Source organism: Canis aureus, chromosome 15 (genome assembly GCF_053574225.1).
Source record: "Canis aureus isolate CA01 chromosome 15, VMU_Caureus_v.1.0, whole genome shotgun sequence".
Taxonomy (NCBI): domain Eukaryota; kingdom Metazoa; phylum Chordata; class Mammalia; order Carnivora; family Canidae; genus Canis; species Canis aureus.
The window spans coordinates 25,283,717-25,301,837 of NC_135625.1; the positions used below are offsets into that span (position 1 = coordinate 25,283,717).

Below are 18,121 nucleotides of genomic sequence, written 5' to 3' on the forward strand. Positions count from 1 at the left end.
AAAAAAAATCCTTCATTCCCCCCCCACAAAAAAAACCCTTAATTAATCATCCCTCCCTCCCCCCGCCCCAAAAAAGCAAATCCTTAATTTTTTTAATACGATATGCAGATGTGCGTTTTGACAGGTATAGAATAAGCTCAAGTCCGCGTTCTCCGCAGTTACTAGTTTAGCAGTTTGTGGCAGGTCCGTTAATATCCTGGAGCTTCTATTTACTCATTCATTAGGGAAGATTAGCGGTAGGAGAACTGATGCCAGGGGGCAGCCCGGCGGCTCCGCGGCTTGGCGCCGCCTTGGGCCCGGAGCGTGACCCTGGTGACCCTGGAGTCCCGGGATCGGCCCCACGTCAGGCTCCCTGCACGGAGCCTGCTTCTCCCTCTGTCTGTGTCTCTGCCTCTCTCTCTGTCTTTCATTAATAAATAAATAAAATCTTAAAAAAAAAAAAAAAAAAAGAATTGCTACGAGGATTAGATGAGTTAACGCGTACAGTAAGCGGAACCAAATGCAAGGAGAAGGTCGTAGTGGTGATTTACGGTCGTTGGACTTTTTAGGAAAAAGTATCTGCCCGCCCAGATCTCCACCTCTCTTCTCTCTGGTAGATTTGCTCACGGTTGATCATTCATTACAGATGTTAATCTGAAGCTTGTCCTGCCTGGCTTTACAGGAGAGAGGGGAGAGTTAGCTTCTGAAAGCTTACGTTTCCATGAAAATACAAATAAGCGCATCTCATGCTCATCACAACTATCAGTCTTCATTAACGCACGTAGATAGCACTTTCTGCCTGCCTAGAACAACTCTAAGCACTTTGAATACGACTTATTTGGAAACACCCCCCGGGTGTTGTTTTTTTTTTTTTTTCTTTTTTTTTATTACTGAGATATGATACATATAAAATTCACCCTATAAAGCACAGTTCTGTGGGTTTTAGTGTTTAGTCCACAAAGTTCCCCACTGTCATGTTGTCCAATATTTTCATGGTCTGGGAAGGAAACCCCATAATCCTTAGTAGTCCCTCTCCAGTCCACTCTTCCCTCATGCCCGCAACCACTAATATACTTTCTCTCTGTTATCAGTTTGCCTGTTCTGAATATTTCCTATAAATGGAGTCATGCAATATGCGGTCTCTTGTATCTGGCTTCATCCATGTCTAGCATGTATCAGTATCCTTATTTTTATGGCTGAATAATATTCCATTGTATGGATATAACACATTTTGTTTATCCTTTCACCCGTTGAAGGACATCTGGGGTATTTCCACTTTTTGGCTATTAGGAATCATGCTGTTACGAATTTCTTAGAAAATTTTTGTGTGGATGTGTGTTCTCATTTCTCTTGGGTATATACCTAGCAGTACATAGGTTAGGTCATATGATAACTCTGTTTAACTTTTTGAAGAACCCCAAACTATTTCCTAAAGCAGCTGTACCACTTTTCATTTTCACCAGCAACATAGGAAGATTCACATTCACCCTTAATCCTCGCAGTAACCTTAAGAGCATAAATTATTATCCTCATGTTATAGATGAGAAGCTGACAGTGATTAAGAAATGTTCCAAAAGTCGCAGAGCTAAGAAATAACAAGATTAAAAAGGCAGTCCTCCAGAGCCTGTTCTCTTAACTATAATACAATACATACAGGATCAGAACTGACTTCTCAGTATTAGAAGGAAGAGAACATATCGGTGTAGATAACTGTGAATCAATAATTCATAAATCTGTGTACAGCTTAAAAGAGGCTTGTAAGATTCCATCTTAGATGTTTAACATCAAATCAATATTTCTAAACTTATCTATATAAATTATCTCCTACAGTAAGAAGAAAAAGAGCAAAGAGAAGAAGAGAAAAAGAGAAGAAGATGAAGAAACTCAACTTGATATTGTTGGTAAGTTTTCCATACTTTATTCTGGGAAAAGTTAATACTGCTGAGATGCCTTTAAAAATATTTTCCTAGTGGGACGTCTCGATGGCTCAGCAGCTGAGCGTCTGCCTTTGGCTCCGGGAGTGATCCCGGGGTCCGATACAGTTCTGAGTCTTTGCTCCTAGTCTATGGTTTAACTTTTCATTTTATTAAATGGTATTTTTCTTAAAGCAAAAGTTTAAAAAATTGAAAAAAATTTTTCAATTATAATTTTTCAACTATAAGTTTTTTTTTAAGATTTTATTTATTTATTCATGACAGACACAGAGAGAGAGGCAGAAACACAGGCAGAGGGAGAAGCAGGCTTCACCCAAGTGTCCCAGAAGTTTTTAGTTTTTATAAGATTCCATTTATTACTATTTTTCTGTTACATTACCATCTTATATCTTCAGTCTAAGAAGTTGTTGCTTACCCCAAGGTCATGAAGAAATTCTTCCACGTTTTCTTTATGAGGCTTCAGTTTTAGTTTCTCATTAGATCTATGATCTATCGTGGTTTATGTATACAATGGAATATTGCTCAGCCATTAGAAACGACAAATACCCACCATTTGCTTCAACGTGGATGGAACTGGAGGGTATTATGCTGAGTGAAGTAAGTCAGTCGGAGAAGGACAAACATTGTATGTTCTCTTTCATTTGGGGAATATAATTAATAGTGAAAGGGAATATAAGGGAAGGGAGAAGAAATGTGTGGGAAATATCAGAAAGGGAGACAGAACGTAAAGACTGCTAACTCTGGGAAACGAACTAGGGGTGGTGGAAGGGGAGGAGGGTGGGGGGTGGGGGTGAATGGGTGACGGGCACTGAGGGGGGCACTTGATGGGATGAGCACTGGGTGTTATTCTGTATGTTGGTAGACTGAACACCAATAAAAAATAAATTTATTTTAAAAAAAGATCTATGATCTATCTCATTAATTTTTAGTCTTGTGTGAATTAGGGATCAAAGTTCTTTTTTTCATTTTTTCATATTGATAACCAGTTGTTGTAGCACCACTGTTGAATAGACTTTCCTTTCTCCATTAAACTGCCTTAATACGTTTGTCAAAAATCATTTGACTTTATATGTGCTGATATATTTTTGGACTTTGTTCCATTGATTTGTCTGTTCTGTTGATATATTTGTCTTGATTACTGTCCCTTCGCAAGTTTTTGAAATCAGGAGGTCTTCAAGGTTCATCCATGTTACAGCATGTGTCAGTCTTCCTTTTAAGACTGATATTCCAGGCAGCCCAGGTGGCTCTGGGGTTGAGCACCTGCCTTTGGCCCAGGGCGTGACCCTGGAGACCCGGGATCGAGTCCCACATCGGGCTCCCTGCATGGAGCCTGCTTCTCCCTCTGCCTGTGTCTCTGCCTCTCTCTCTCTCTCTCTCTCTCTCTCTGTCTAATGAATAAATAAATAAAATCTTTAAAAAAAGAAAAAAAAAAAAAAAGACTGATACTCCATTGTGTATGTACTGCATTTATCCATTCATATTTCAATGAACACATGAGTTACTTCCACTTTTTGCCTATTGTGGATAATTCTGCGAGGAATATGGGTGTACAGATATCTCTTCAAGACTTTGGTTTCAGTTCTTTTGGGCATGTACCTAGAAGTGGAATTGCTGGATCATGACAGTAATGCCATTTTTAATTTTGTGAGAAACCACCATACTGTTTTGCATAGTTGCATTTTATATTTCCACCAGCAGTGCACAGGGTTTCTATTTTTCCGTATCCTCACCAACATTTGTTATTTCTGGTTCTCTGATAATAGCCATCCTAGTGGGTATGAAATGGTATCTCATTATGGTTTATGCCTGTGTCTCTGCCTCTCTCCCCGTGTGTCTCTCATAAATAAATAAAAATCAGTATACACCACATTTTCTTTATCCATTTACCTTTGATGGACATCTGAGTTGCTCCCAGCCCTTGGCTATGATAAAGAATGCTTCTATGAGGATGGAGGTCTCTTGGCGACCCTGCTTTCAATTCTTTTGACTACACGTACCCCAGAAATAGGATTGCTGGATTATATGGTAGTTGTAGTTTTAATTTTTTTGAGGAACTCTCATACTGTTTACATAGTGGTTGCACCATGCTACATTCCTATCAGCAATGCACAAGTGTCCTGATTTCTCCATATCCTTGCCAACATTTTATTTTTTAACAGTGGTCATCCTAATGGGTGTGAGGTGACCCTCATCGTGGTTGTGATTTGCCTTTTTTGATGGTTAGTGATGTGGAGCATCATTTCATAGGTTCATTGGCCATTTATACATCTTCTTTCAAGGAATGTCTGTACAGGCTCTTCGTCCTTTCTTCCATTGGGCTACTTGTTGCCTTGTGACGAAGTTCGTAGGAGTTTTTTGTATGTTAACTTATTGTCAAATACATGGTTTGCACATATTTTTCCCATTCTATTCGTTGTCTCTTCACTCTCTAGATTGTATCCTTTGGTGCATTTGAAGTTTTATAGACCCCATTTGTCTATGTTTACTTGTTTGCTGGTGCTTCGGTATCGTAGTCAGGAAATCACTGCCAGGTCCGTGGATCCTGGGTGGCTCAGTCAGTAAGCATATGACTCAATGTCAGCTCAGGTCTTGATCTCAGGGTTGTGAGTTCAGGCCCCATATTAGGCTCCACCCTGGGTATGGAGCCTGTTTACAAAAAGAAAGAAATCATTGGCAGATCTAATATTGTGAATCTTTTCCTTATGTTTCCTTTCAAGCATTTTATCTATAAAATAGATATCTATTATTGGGGTTTTTTTTAAACATTACCTTTACATATGTTTTCTCATTTTCAGTGTATGATTCTTTCACTTCTTTCATTAGTCTTGTTCCTGAATATCTTACCTTTTTCAGTGTTGTGGTAAATGGAGTTGTGTTCTTGAGTTCCACTTCAAATTGTTCATTGTTAACATCTAGAGATGCAACTGCTTCTTGGTGTGTTGGTTTTCATTTCTGCAACCTTGTTGAATTTGTTTACTGCTTCTAATTTTTTTAATCCTTACGATTTCTACGTATAAGATTATGGTATATGCAAATATGATTCTTCTTCTTCCTTTCCAGTTTGGATGCGTTTTGTTTCTTTTACTTGCCTAATTGCTCTGGCTAAGTTTTCTAGTACTATATTTGATGGAAAGGCCAGAGTAAAGAACTTTATTTTGATCCTATTTTTAGAGGAAAAGTTTGAGTCTTTTGCTATTTTGTACATTAGTTGGGATTTTTTTTTTTCATATTTGGTCTTTATGATGTTTAGTTGGTTTACTTTTACTCCTAGTTTAGTAAGAGTTCTTTTCATGAAAGAGTATTAAGTCTCGTGAAGTGAGAAAAATAAACAGCATACAAAGTCAGATGCTTTTACCATCTGAACCACCTAGGTGCCCCCCTTTGCACATTCTTTTTTTGTTTCTTAAATTACACTTAGGAATGAAATCATATGGTATTTGTGTTTCTCTGACTCACTTATTTCACTTAGCATTACTCTTTAGCTCCATGTACGTCATTCCAAATGACGAGATTTCATTCTTTTGTATAACTGAATAATACTCCATCGCATATGTACCACGTCTTCTTTATCCATTCATCTATTCTTTCTAGAGTTCCTTGAGAGATTTATATATATATATATATAAATTTTTTTTTTTTTTCTGTATGTGTTTATAGCATTAAGCTCTCCTAGAAATCTTTTGCTGCAGCCTAAATGTTTTGGTATATTGGGTTTCCTTGTTTCATTTGTTTCAAGATACTATGTATTTATGTAAGAAAGAGAACCCAGGAGTGGGTGGGGGCAGGGGGAAAGGAGAGGGAGAATCTTAAGCAGGCTCCACACTCACTGCAGAACCCAGCACAGGGCTCGATCTCAAGATACTGAGATCATGATCTGAGCCAAATCAGGAGTCGAAGGCTTAACCAACTGAGCCACCCAGATGGCCTCAAGATGCTTTTTAATTTCCCCCTTAAGTTAACCTAGGAAAAAGTTTTTCTTCTTTGACCTGTTGGTTGTTAAGAGAACGTTGTTTCATAATTGGCTCTTTATACATCTGAGACTTCACTAATGTGGTGGTCACTGGCCAGGCACATGTGACAATTTACATTAAAATTAATTAAAATTATATAAAATTTTATATAATTGAGAAAATTCACTTTCTCAATCACACTCGCCATATATATCAGATATGTAATAACCACATACCATATTGGGCAGCACTAGTAGACAGTATTTCCTTTTTACGGTACGATCTATTGGAGTCTTGATATAGATAGAATAATAGTTGTCAACCAGGTGCAATTTTGTCCCCCATGGGACGTATGGCAATATCTGGAAACATGTTTGATTTCACAGGTAGGGGATCCGTGTTTTACTGGCACCTAGTGGGTGGAGTTCCGGAAAGCTGTTAAAATCCCGTAATTCACAGGACAGCCCCCCAACAAAGGCTCATCCGGCCCACATGCCAGTAGTTTTGACGGTGAAAACCTTTGACCTATAATATGTTTCAGCAGGACGTGGAGGGCTCGTTGTTTTTTCCCTCTGATTGGCCAGTTGACTAGACCCCCTCTGCTGTGTGTATTCAATCCATCCTCTGCTTACTGCTAGTGAACTTTAGGCTAAAAATGTGTTTTGGTATTCTTGGTTTTTTTTTTTTTTTTTTTCACTTAAATGGTGGAGAAGGTCCTATTCCTTGCTAATTAGCATGCAATTTTTTTTAAAGTGAAATTGATAGTTAAGGTCCTTTACAATGAAAGAATACATATTTAATTTTATTTTTTTATTTTTTAAAGATTTTCTTTATTTATTCATGAGAAGGACACAGAGGGAGAGAGAGGCACAGACACAGGCAGAGGGAGAAGCAGGCTCCACGCAGAAGCCTGACGTGGGACTCGATCCTGGGTCTCCAGGATCACACCCTGGGCCGAAGGCAGTCACCAAACCACTGAGCCACCCGGGCGGCCCAGCATACAATTTAAAAAAATCGACTTTTGCTGTCTTACAGGTTCTTTGACTCTGCACATATAGACAAATCTCTGTTTCTGGCTCATCATGGCTTCCACTTCAAGGTAAGTGCCTTTGATGAAAGCCTTTATGAAGGGCCACACCCAGGACATTTTTAGCTCTTGGTCCTGCTGGCCTCACTAAGCATATGGTGTCTAGGAAAGAAAAAGGAGGAAGAGAGAGCACAAAAGGGAGACTGAGGAAAGATGAGGCAAGCAGGGTAGTGCATGTGGTATAGGTGAGGCTTTGTAGCTCCAGGGTCTGCACTGTGTCTGAAAATGTGATTTATTTCTCTCATCTTATTTTTTTTTTTAAGATTTATATTATATATAAATCAGAGAGAGGGAGAGAGAGCACAAGTGGGAGTTAGAGAGAGAGGGAGAACACGCTCCAGATTGAGCACGGAGCCCGATGTGGGACTCGACCTCATGACCCCGAGATCAGGATCCAAGCTGAAACCAACAGTTGGTCACATAACTGACTGTGCCATCCAGGCGCCCCCTCCTCATCTTTTAATGCACAAGGTGCTTGCTACTGGACTATCATGGTCCCTGCAAGCTTTACCATTCCATGAGTCTTCTTTCCTTATTTTTTTCAAGTTTTTACTTAAATTCTAGTTAGTTAACATATACTGTAATATTGGTTCAAGACTAGTGTTTAGTGATTCATCACTTACCTATAACACCCAGTGCTCATCACAACAAGTGCCCTCCTCACTGCCAATCACCACGCCAATCCCATGCCCTCCTTCCCTCCAGCAAGCCTGTTGTTCTCTGTACTAAAGAATCTCTTATAGTACATCTCCCACTCTTTTCCTTCCTTCCCCTATATCCGTTTGATGTTGTTGTTGTTGTTGTTGTTGTTTTAATTCCACGTATGAGTGAAATCATCTGGTATTTTCTCTGAATGACTGACTTTGCTTAACATATAGAATACACTCTAGGTCCTTTCTTTGGTGTTAGTAGTGATCTCTCCTTTCTCATCATGATTTTATTAGTTTGAGTGTTTTCTGTCTTCTTTTAAATAAGGCTGGCTAATGGTTTATCTACCTTCTTAATTGTTTCAAAGAACCAACTCCTGGTTTTGTTGATCTTTTCCACAGTTCTTCTGGTCTCTATTTCATTGAGTTCTGCTCGAGTCTTTTTTAACCCTCTTCTTCTGCTGGGTGTTGGATCTATTTGCTGTCTTTCACCAGCTCCCTTAGGTGGAAGGTTAGCTTTTCTATTTGAGTTTTTTCCAGTTTTTGGATGGATGCTTGTATTGCGATGTATTTCCCCCTCAGGACTGCTTTTGCTGTATCCCAAAGATTTTGAATGGTGGTGTCTTCATTCTCATTAGTTTCCATGAATCTTTTTAATTCTTCTCTAATTTCGTGGTTGACCCTTTCACCTTGTAGCAGGATGGTCCTTAACCTCCACGTATTTGAAATCCTTCCAAACTTCTTCTTGTGATTTAGTTCTAGTTTCAAAGCATTATGGTCTGAAAATACACAGGGTCGATCCCAATCTTTTGGTATCAATTAAGACCTGATGTGTGACCCAGTTTGTGGTCTCTTCTGGAGAAAGCCCCACGTGCACTTGAGAAGAATGTGTATTCAGTTGCGTTTGCATGTAAAGTTCTATAAATATCTGTGAAATCCATCTGGTCCAGTGTATCATTTAAAGCTCCTGTTTCTTTGGAGATGTTGTGCTTAAAAGACCTGTGGATTGCAGAAAGCGCTCCATTGAAGTCACCAAGTATAAGTGTATTATTATCTAAGTATGTCTTAACTTTGGTTATTAATCGATTGATATACTTGGCGGCTCACGCATCCGGGCCATAAATATTCGTGATTGTTAGGTCCTCTTGTTGGATAGATCCTTTAAGTATGATATAGTGTCCCTCTTCACCTCTCACTACAGTCTTTGGGACAAACTTTAATTTATCTGATATAAGGATGGCTACCCCTGCATTTATTGAGGACTATTTGAATGGTACACAGTTCTCCAACCTTTTATTTTCAGGCTGTAGGTGTCCTGATGTCTAAAATGAGTCTCTTGGAGACAGCAAGTGGATGGGTCTTGCCTTTTTTTTATCCAGTCTGAAACCCTGCGTCCTTTTGATGGGGTCATTAAGCCCATTCACGTTCAGAGTTACTATTGACAGATATGGATTTAGTGTCATCATGATACCTATTCAGTCCCTGTTTTTGTGGATTGTTTCCTTGGACTTCCCCTTTCTTTTACAGGGTCCCCCCTTAATATTTCTGGCAGAGCCGGCTTGGTGGTCACATATCCTGTCAGTTTCTGCCTCTCTTGGAAGCTCTTTATCTCTCCTTCTATTCTGAATGAGAGCCTTGCTGGATAAAGTATTCTTGGCTGCAGGTTCCTCTCATTTAGGACCCTGACTGTATCCTGCCGGCCCTTTCTCACCTCCCAGGTCTCTGTGGAGAGGTCTGCTGTTGTCCTAAAGCTTCTCCCCATAAAAGTTAGTGATTTCTTGTCTCTTGCTGCATTAAGGATCTTCTCTTTATCTTTGGAATTTGCAAGTTCCAGTATTAAATGTTAAATGTTGAGCGGTTTTTATGGATTTAAGGGGGGTGGGGGTGATCTCTCCAGCTCCTGGATCTAAATGCCTGTTTCCCTTCCCAAGTTAGGAAAGTTTTCAGCTATGATTTGTTCAAATACATAATCTGGACCTCTGTCCCTTTTGGCGCCCTCGGGAACCCCAATTAAATGTAGATTTTTCCTTCTGAGGCTGTCATTTATTTCCCTTAACCTATCCTCATGGTCTCTTAATTGTCTTTCTTTTCTTCCCTCAGTTTCCGCCCTTGCCATCAACTTGTCTTCTGTGTCACTCACTCGTTCTTCTCCCTCGTTAACCCTGGTCGTTAGGACCTCCAGTTTGGATTGCATCTCATTTAACTGATTTTTAATTTCGGCCTGATTAGATCTAAATCCTACAGTCATGAAGTCTCTTGAGTCCTTTATGCTTTTTTCTAGAGCCACCAGTAGCTTTATAACTGTGCTTCTGAATTGGCTTTCTGACATTGAATTGTAATCCAAATGTTGTAACTCTGTGGGAGAGAGGACTGTTTCTGATTTCTTTCTTTGGAGGTGAGTTTTTCCTTCTAGCCATTTTACTCAGTGCGGAGTGGCCAAAAACAAGTTGTACTGGAATAACGAGAAAGAGAGAGAGAGAGAAAAAAAGAAAAGAAGAAATAAAAAGGAATTAAAAAGGGGGTGGGGGTGGGGAAACAACAGAAACAAACAGAAAAGAAAAAAACAAGGGGGAGTATCCTCTGATCCTATATACTGTAAATCCCTCGGCTTCCCCTGGAACTTTCCAGTGCTGCTTGGTCAATACCTTGCTTTTCCCCTGACCTTCTAGCTGGTCTTCTGGGGGAGGGGCCTGCTGTGCTGATTGTCGGGTGTGTGCACCTGGGGAGCTGCCCAGGCCCCTGCCAGGTGTATGGCTCAGTGGGAGTTGTTTATCTGTGAGGCCCCTGCTCAGTCCCAGGTACAGGGTGACACCAGGAGGGACAACAACAGTGGGGGCGGCCAGCTGTGCAGCTCTGGAGTCAGCTCCCGCAGTGACTACTGCAGCTCCCAGTGTGCAGGGGCCTGGATGCTCCAGGGGCGGGCCCGCCGATCTGTACAGCTCGGGCCGCCCGGGGGCAGGAGCCACCTGGCTGTCCTGTGTCCTCCCGGCCTCTGCCTGACCTGGGGGAGCACCCGATCCTGGGCTGTGTCCCCCGGCGCCCTGGGCTCTGGGACCTGTGACACTGTGAATGGACCTAAAGTGTAGGTCCACGATGTATAATTTAAAAGCATCAGAGTGAATTTTGTTTGAAGTTAACTTATACTTTATTACAATAAAACTCATAAGGCATTTTACAGGTTAAAGAAAAACTCAAAATATAGAAACAGTGAAATGACACGGGAAGGGCAAGCCTCCGTTGGGCTGCAGGCATGACGAGCCCCGCGGTGGGAGCTGGGGCGGGCTCCCGAGGTGGTCAGGGGGCTGCGCAGAGGTTGAAGCCAGTTGTCCCGGAGGCCATTGGCGGCTCTGGCACTCTGGGGACCCCGATTGCAGGTGCCAGGGCCTGCTCCTCCTCCGGGGTGGCCGCAGGTGCACGTGGCTCGTCCAGGGCGCAGCCGTGATCTAGAGCAGTGACCACTATCTGCAGGGGCTTCGCCTCCCCAGCTGGCACCTCAGCTGGGGCCAAGCCCTCAGCCCCAGCAGCCAGGGCGGCCTCGAGCACTTCAGGCCTATCCGAGGCAGCAGGCCCCACAGTTGGGGCTGGGGCGGGCTCCGGAAGTGCTTCAGGGTCTTTTGCTCGGGCCGAAGCTGTAGCTCCAAGAAGACAAAGTATCACCACCAGGACGGACTTTCCACGTCCCTCCCAAATCAAGGACACTCTTCCAACCGCTCAAAGAGCCCTGGGAGGTGTCCCCAGCCTGCAGCTCGTGGGGATAGGGTGTGAGCCGAACCCCTGCTCCCGGCCCAGCTGCACGGACGCTGGATCCGTGGGGCCCACCCTGTCCCCAGCTCGGCCACCCCCAGGCCTCCTCACCCCCAGCCTCTGGCTCCGCTGCATGGAGGCGTCTGAGTTGTTGCAGGTAACGCCGGGCACGGAGCTCCACGTCTGTGCCTGGCATGCGCTGCCTTATGAATTCCAGAATCTTCTTCAGGGAGGCAGATTGGGGGAGCCGACAAAAGTCCTCCTGATAATAGTCCATCCATATTTCCAGGATGCAGCAGATGGCCCTGGGGAGGGACAGGTGGGCACAGGGGTCAGAAGACAGGGCTCCCTCACACCGAGGTGTCCCGGGGAAGCCCTGCAGGACCCGGGGCCTCGGCCTCCCGTGCGGGGCTGTCAGAGGCCAGTCCTGCTCCTCGTCCACCTGCCACCTGGCGGTCCTGCCTGCCACAGGCCTGCTCCCCGAGGAGGGGCTGGCACGAAGCCTCTGTGCGGGGGAGCCCACGCCCAGCGGTGTGACCATCACGGTCTTTGCTGGGAAGCGGGGCTCCCTCCTCAGCCTGGCTCCCTGCCCACTTGCCCCTTGAATCCACCGGCAGGCGTCCGGGGACGGGGGGCGTCTGGCCTGTCATTGCCCTCACTGCACACACTGTCGCTCTGGGAAGGTCCAAGCCAGGAGGGCTCGGGCTCTGTGTCCTGCCAGGCCTTGCCAGGAGCCACCCGGGACCTCCACTTTCCCTCCCTGTGGCTCTGCGCTGCCTCCCTCATGAGGGGCCCCGGGGGGTGTCCTTCCACTGACTCTAATCTGCCGTCTCCCACGGGGCCAGGGCCACCGGGTCTGTGAGCCCTCAATGGCCCTCGTGGCAACCTGCTGTGCACTGGGTCCAGGTGCCACCAGATTGGGGAGTGCGATGCTCCCCACCCCCTCTGCTCTGGGTCCCAGGTGTGGGGCAGACAGAGGGCTGGGAGGGGCGGGCATGGAGAAAGTCTCCCTTAGGGGTCCCAGTGCTCTCCCACCAAGCCCACACCCTATTCACGGCTCTCCTTTCCTCCTTTCCTGAAGGGCCCTTAGACCTTTACCCCGTCACGGGAATTGCAGATGTGTGGGGTGAGGGTCCAGCACCCCCGGCCCACAGCCCCCTCGCTGCCCTCCTGGAGAGGGAAGGCCCTCGGGCAGGGGCCGGAGTCACTCACAGTTTCCAGCGCTGCAGGACCGCGTCGTCGCCACCACACGCAGCTGCGATGCACCCATATCTAGGGGAGGGCGGGGGCATCCCACGAATCATCCTATGGCCGCGACCTCTCACCGTGGGGGCTGTCACCTCTGACCCCCGACTAGGCCGGAGCCCCGGGGGCCGTCAGCTCTGTGCGGGGGGCCACGGGCAGCCCCCGGAGAAGCGCCCGCACCTGCCGGGGCCTCCTGAATGCTTGAGCATGAAAGGCTCCGGCCAGGCCCCCGGCCGATATCTGAGTGGGCCTGGGCGCCCGGGGACCCCGGGGTCCCCCTGTGTGGTTGCCCCAGGACACAGCCCCCCGATGGACTCTCCAACCTCCCTTTCAATGGGAAAAGAGGCCAGCTCAGGACCCCGGTGACGGTGGGGAGGGGGCACAGGCCCCGTCCCGGGGGAGGAGGACGGCTGCGGAGCACAGGCACAGCCCCTCTGGCCGACCCGCCACAGGCCAGGCCCCGGGGCTGCCCTCCGGGACCCCACTGTGCCCTGGGTGACTCTGCTCCAGGCGGGGGAGCGGCCCGAGGCCGGGCAGCTCAGAACCATTCCCAGCCTCCCCACCAGCAGGTGGCCCACCCCTGGGCTGCGGAGGCGCAGGTGCTCACTTCGTAAACAGCAGATCCAGCACCTCGTCGGTGGTGGCAAATCCATGACAGTTGTCTAAAAAGATGAAAACGGAGATGACATCCCTGCGCAGCAAGGCGGGCAGCAGTTGTTGGAATTCCTGCTCCAGCAGCTCCGTCCGGCTGGGCTTCGTCGGGCAGATGGGAGGCGCCTTCCCGGCCGAGGCCCTTGCACCCTGAGTTGGGACAGAGGGGACGTGCATGGAGCCGCCGGGAGGCCTGGGGTGGGAGCGCAGCCCGCAGCCCGAGCTCTCGGGGGCCGTGGGGGGCAGGAGTGCCCACGGCAGGAACCCGGGCCTTGATGCCTGTGGCTCAGTCACTTAGCCTCTGACTCTGGGCTGTGGCTCGGGTCGTGGCCTCAGCACCCTGGGATCCCGCCCTGGCAGGCCCTGCGCTTGGGGCCCAGTCTGCTTCAGGAGCCTGGGTCTCCCTCTCCCCTCCCTGCTCTCTGCCTGTCTCTTACACAAACAAGACAAACTATCCGATAAAGAAACAATCTTAGAGGATAAATGTTCAAAAAAGTTTGGATCAGTACAAGGACCTCAAGAGACACAGAGAGACAGAGACCGAGAGAGACAGACACACAGACAGAGGGAGAAGCAGCCCTGGTGCAGAGAGCCCGAGGCGGGACTCGATCCCGGGCCTGCGGGGTCAGGGCCTGGGCGGAAGGCAGGCGCTAAACCCCTGGGCGACCAGGCCGCCCCTGAAGGCTCTGCTCTGATATTCCTACACCTCTGTGCACAGGGACTCTGCATCTGGCCCAGGCAGGGGCAGGGCCCTGGGGCAAGTGTGGGGAGCAGGGGAATGCAGACTCATGTGGGAGCAGGAGTGTAGGGGGGAGCCCAGGGGAGTAGCAGGCTGGCTTCTGGGACCCGGGGCCCTTCGTGCCGCATCGGGGACCCGGGTGTCGGGGGTGCCCCGGCCCCTGCACTCATTTGAGCCCGCGCTGGCCTCTGTTAGCTGCGCAGGGCACTTCCCAGTTCCTCGAGGCGGTGGGGCAGAGCACCCCTTCCTCCCGCTCGCGCCCCCTGTCCCGGGTGGAGCTCTGTGGAGACAGTGCCCGGCAGCCAGGCAGGAGGCCTCAGCGCCCGGTCCGGCCGCCTCGGCTGGGCCGCACCCCCAGCGGCCCCCATCCAGACACACCACAGCGCAGGCGGCACCCCCCTCCCCCAAGGAGAGCAAAGGGATCGGCTGCAGGGCCTCGGGGGGACTCTTACTCGGCGGGTAAGAGGACCTCAGGAGCCCTGTTTGCACCCTGCCCACCTTGACCTCAGGGTGACCCTGAAGGGATCACCGGGGAACCTGCCGCCCTGCAATGTCCCCCAGCCTGGATGCACCTGCCCACACATCCCTGTTTCCCGGAAGCTGAAGAGGAGGGGATGGGGCCACCCAGGATGGCTGGCACAGGGGGCCTGGCCTGGCCTGCTCTGGGTTACCTGACGGCGCCTCCTGATAAACGCCCTGAGGCGTTGGTTTTTATGCTGGAGCCAAAGCCTACAGCATTGGAACAAGCGGCACCCCTGGGGTTCCTGGGAGCCAGAGCCCCCAGAGGTGGGCCGGCAGCAGGAGAACATCTTCCAGGAGCGGATGTCTCCAGCCAAGTGAGCCTGAGGTGGGGCTGCACTAGATGCGGTTGCCTGGTCACGGGGGTTCCAAGTTCTGTTGGGCTCTGTGTCACGGGAGTGACCTCACTTCCTGGGACCCCCTCCCTGACCCACTCCTGGAGGAAGCTGCAGGGGCGGCGCTCGGGGCTGCCGACGGCTCCCCCGTCCCTGCAGGCGATGGCCTGTGCACACAGTGACACACCCGCACCCCTGTCCACAGGCCCCAGGGAAGGACTGTGTGCAGCCAGGGCCCCAGCCTGGACACACGCCTGCGTTCAGACACAACTTTCCATTCTTCCCCGGTTTTGACCCCAGAGAAGCCGTTGTGCCCGTCGGGGATGGTCTGCATCTTGCCCGTGGGACAGGGATTACCCTAGCGGGTGCTTCCTCCAGACGTCCCCAGGCCACTGTGGCATCATATCTATGACATTGGAGGCGGGTGTCACATGCGGGAAATACCTCCAACCACATGTTCTTCCTTGGTGTGTACATGCGCCCAGGCCCACGAGGTCCATGTGCACACACGTGGGCACCAGTTCTCTCATACTGGAGGCCCAGAAGATGACAGTCCCACCGGGGGAGGCATGGGCAATAGCTCCCCACGATCCTAGGCTCCTGAATCCAAGGCAAACCCTACAGAAGGTGTCAGAGTCTCGGCCTAGAAGGTGTGAGGCCGTCCTTATCCTGAACCCCTGCCTGTCGTGTGTTATGGGCCCTTCCCTCCTTCCCACTGGGTGAGCTGTGGACAGCGGTGCACCCAGTGGGTCGCCCTGACCTGGGCTCTAGGGAACCTGCTGTCAGCCACAGAACTGAAAGTAGACAGGAGGCACTGACTCTCCGGCTTGACCCCCAACTGAACTGAAAGCACGTTGTGTGTCCACGTACACTGACAGAGAAACAGAGACACGGATATAAATGTAGACACAGATGCAGAACTAGGAAGTTAGCAGAGGAGAAGCAACATCACTGAAGATCATTAAATAAAAAAAGAAAGACAGCTGAGTCTCGAATGGAGAAAAATGGAGTAATTAAAATAGAATCATGAAAAAATAATTCATCAAACCGAAAAGCAGAGAGAGGGATAAAGAAGAAGGAGCACTTTGGTGACACAAAGAAACGGCAAGCCTCGAATGTAAGGGTGATCGTGCCTCACGGACTCCATGGAACCTAAGTTGGGCAACAAGCAGCACCTTCCAGCAAAGGCCTAAGCGAATTATTTTCTGTTGTTGTTTTTTATTTAAAGATTTTTATCTCTTTATTCATGAGAGTGACAGAGAGTGAGAGAGGCAGAGACATAGGCCGAGGGAGAAGCAGGCTCCATGCAGGAAGCCTGATGGGGGACTCGATCCCGGATCCCAGGATCAGGCCCTGGGCCGAAGGTGGATGCTCAGCTCAGCCCCTGAGTCACCTGGGGGTCTAGACTAAGCTAATGAAAATGTACAAGGGATTGTGTCATACTGTGTTTGTAAGGGGGTAAAATTTCTCTTTACTAAGAAAGCGAGGGCAGCCCGGGTGGCTCAGCGGTTTAGCACCGCCTTCGGTCCAGGGCCTGATCCTGGGGACCCGAGATCAAGTCCCCCCTCGGGCTCCCTGCATGGAGCCTGCTTCTCCCTCTGCCTGTGTCTCTGCCTCTCTCTCTCTCTCTCTCACTGTGTGCCTATCATAAATAAAAAATAAAAAAAAAATTAAAAAAAAAAAAAAGAGTCATGGCTCGAGTAAAAGGGTTTTGGTATCACACCACTGATCACACTGTTTTGTGCCAGTCTTAGCATATCAATATGCTAATATCAATATACCACTCTTGTGTTTGGACCCGCTATTGTGCTTCTTATTATGATTTCAAGATGCCCTTCAAGAACAATGGGAAACTTTGAAAAAATAGAGATTTATTATTTATAAGACCTGGAAATCACACAGCACACCTGGAACCACATAGCGAGGTCACGCAGGGCAGGGGGGAGGAGGATGGCGAGCATACAAGTATGCACAGGCAGGTTTTCTGCTTTTATCAGAGCCAAGTGTGGGGGGCTAGGGTTTTGTAGGCTCACTCTTTATTAGAAAATTTAAAATATAAGAGTGTGGAATTTAAAGCTCAGGAAGAGAAAAGGCAAGTGGCCCAAATGGTCACTTATTGAAATCAACCAAGTTCACAAAGGAGCCTAGGGGGCAGTGGGGCTGGCTCTTTGTCTAGTCTTGTGGTTGGCAATGTGTTTATTTGAAATAACTATCTTTTGTCAGTTACTCGTATTACCAAAAAAAAAAAAAAATAGCCAAGGCTCATGGCTTATATCGCATTGCCAAGTGCTGCAGAGTAACCATCCTGGAGTACCACTCTGTTCATCTGACCCCCCTGCAAAGTACCCTCACAATTGCTTCCTGATTATGCAAATTTTTCAGGTACAAAATGACCCAACTTTGCCTTCTCAATCCTGGATCCCACCACTGTAATCTACATGCCCTGTCTCCAACCAACTGGGCTATTCACTTCTCTTTTCACAACGCAGCACTCACCTAGCTCCTTGCCTTTGTCCATACTGGTGCCAACATGTTATCATCAAGCACATGGTGTTTTTGCAGAGATGGTTGGTAAATAAATAAGGAATGGGCCTCCAGTGGCCTCCATGATAATATATTATTCCTCACCCCTCTGATTTTCCTCCTCCTGTTTTTCTACCACAACCCCTCCTATCTAGTCACACTCCTAAATGTTCCACTCTCTTCATTAACCCACAGCTGAACTTCAGGCTTTACAATCCTAACATGTTAACAGACATTTATGCGGGGTCTACTCTGAAGCAGGTACTGCACAAGGTATATAGGTGAAACAAAGACGAATAAGCTACTTATGTTCCTGCCCTGAAAAAGCACACAATTAACTACAGAATGAGAAATGCAGGATGCTTGGGGAGTGCAGGAGGGAATTTAAAGACAGTTTTTTGGAGTTTTAACCTGAAAAATAAAACTATCAGTTATTTTACTAGGAAAAAAATGGTTTTTTTCAGGAATAACAGAATTCCAATTCTGGACATGCAACAAACAAAGAGGAACATTATTTTGTGCAGAAGAAGAATGAAGCTGGGAGGGTTTTTTCCAAACAAAAGTCCATTGGGGGGGAAAAAATAGCAGAAGTCCAGGTCATGATGGTTTCCAAAGGGCTGAGTTGCAGGGGTAGTGGAGATGTTGTCAGAGATACGAAATACATCTTTCCCTTGCAGGAGACTGTGATTGATGATTCTTTCTGCTGCGGATTCTTCTGTTGGGCTCTTCATTGATAATTCTTTCTGTAATTAACCATAATTGATGTTG

At 47.7% G+C, this 18,121-nt stretch overlaps 1 long non-coding RNA gene across 28 annotated transcripts in view; it reads left to right on the forward strand.

Moving 5' to 3' along the window:
- The window catches only part of LOC144284385 (uncharacterized), a 183,744-nt gene that overhangs the window by 124,779 nt on the left and 40,844 nt on the right, over positions 1-18,121 (forward strand). For all 28 annotated transcript variants that reach the window (XR_013352719.1, XR_013352728.1, XR_013352732.1 and 25 more), the window contains 2 exons: positions 1,810-1,880; positions 6,899-6,962. This is a non-coding gene — a long non-coding RNA (uncharacterized LOC144284385). The remainder of the gene's footprint in view (positions 1-1,809; positions 1,881-6,898; positions 6,963-18,121) is intronic.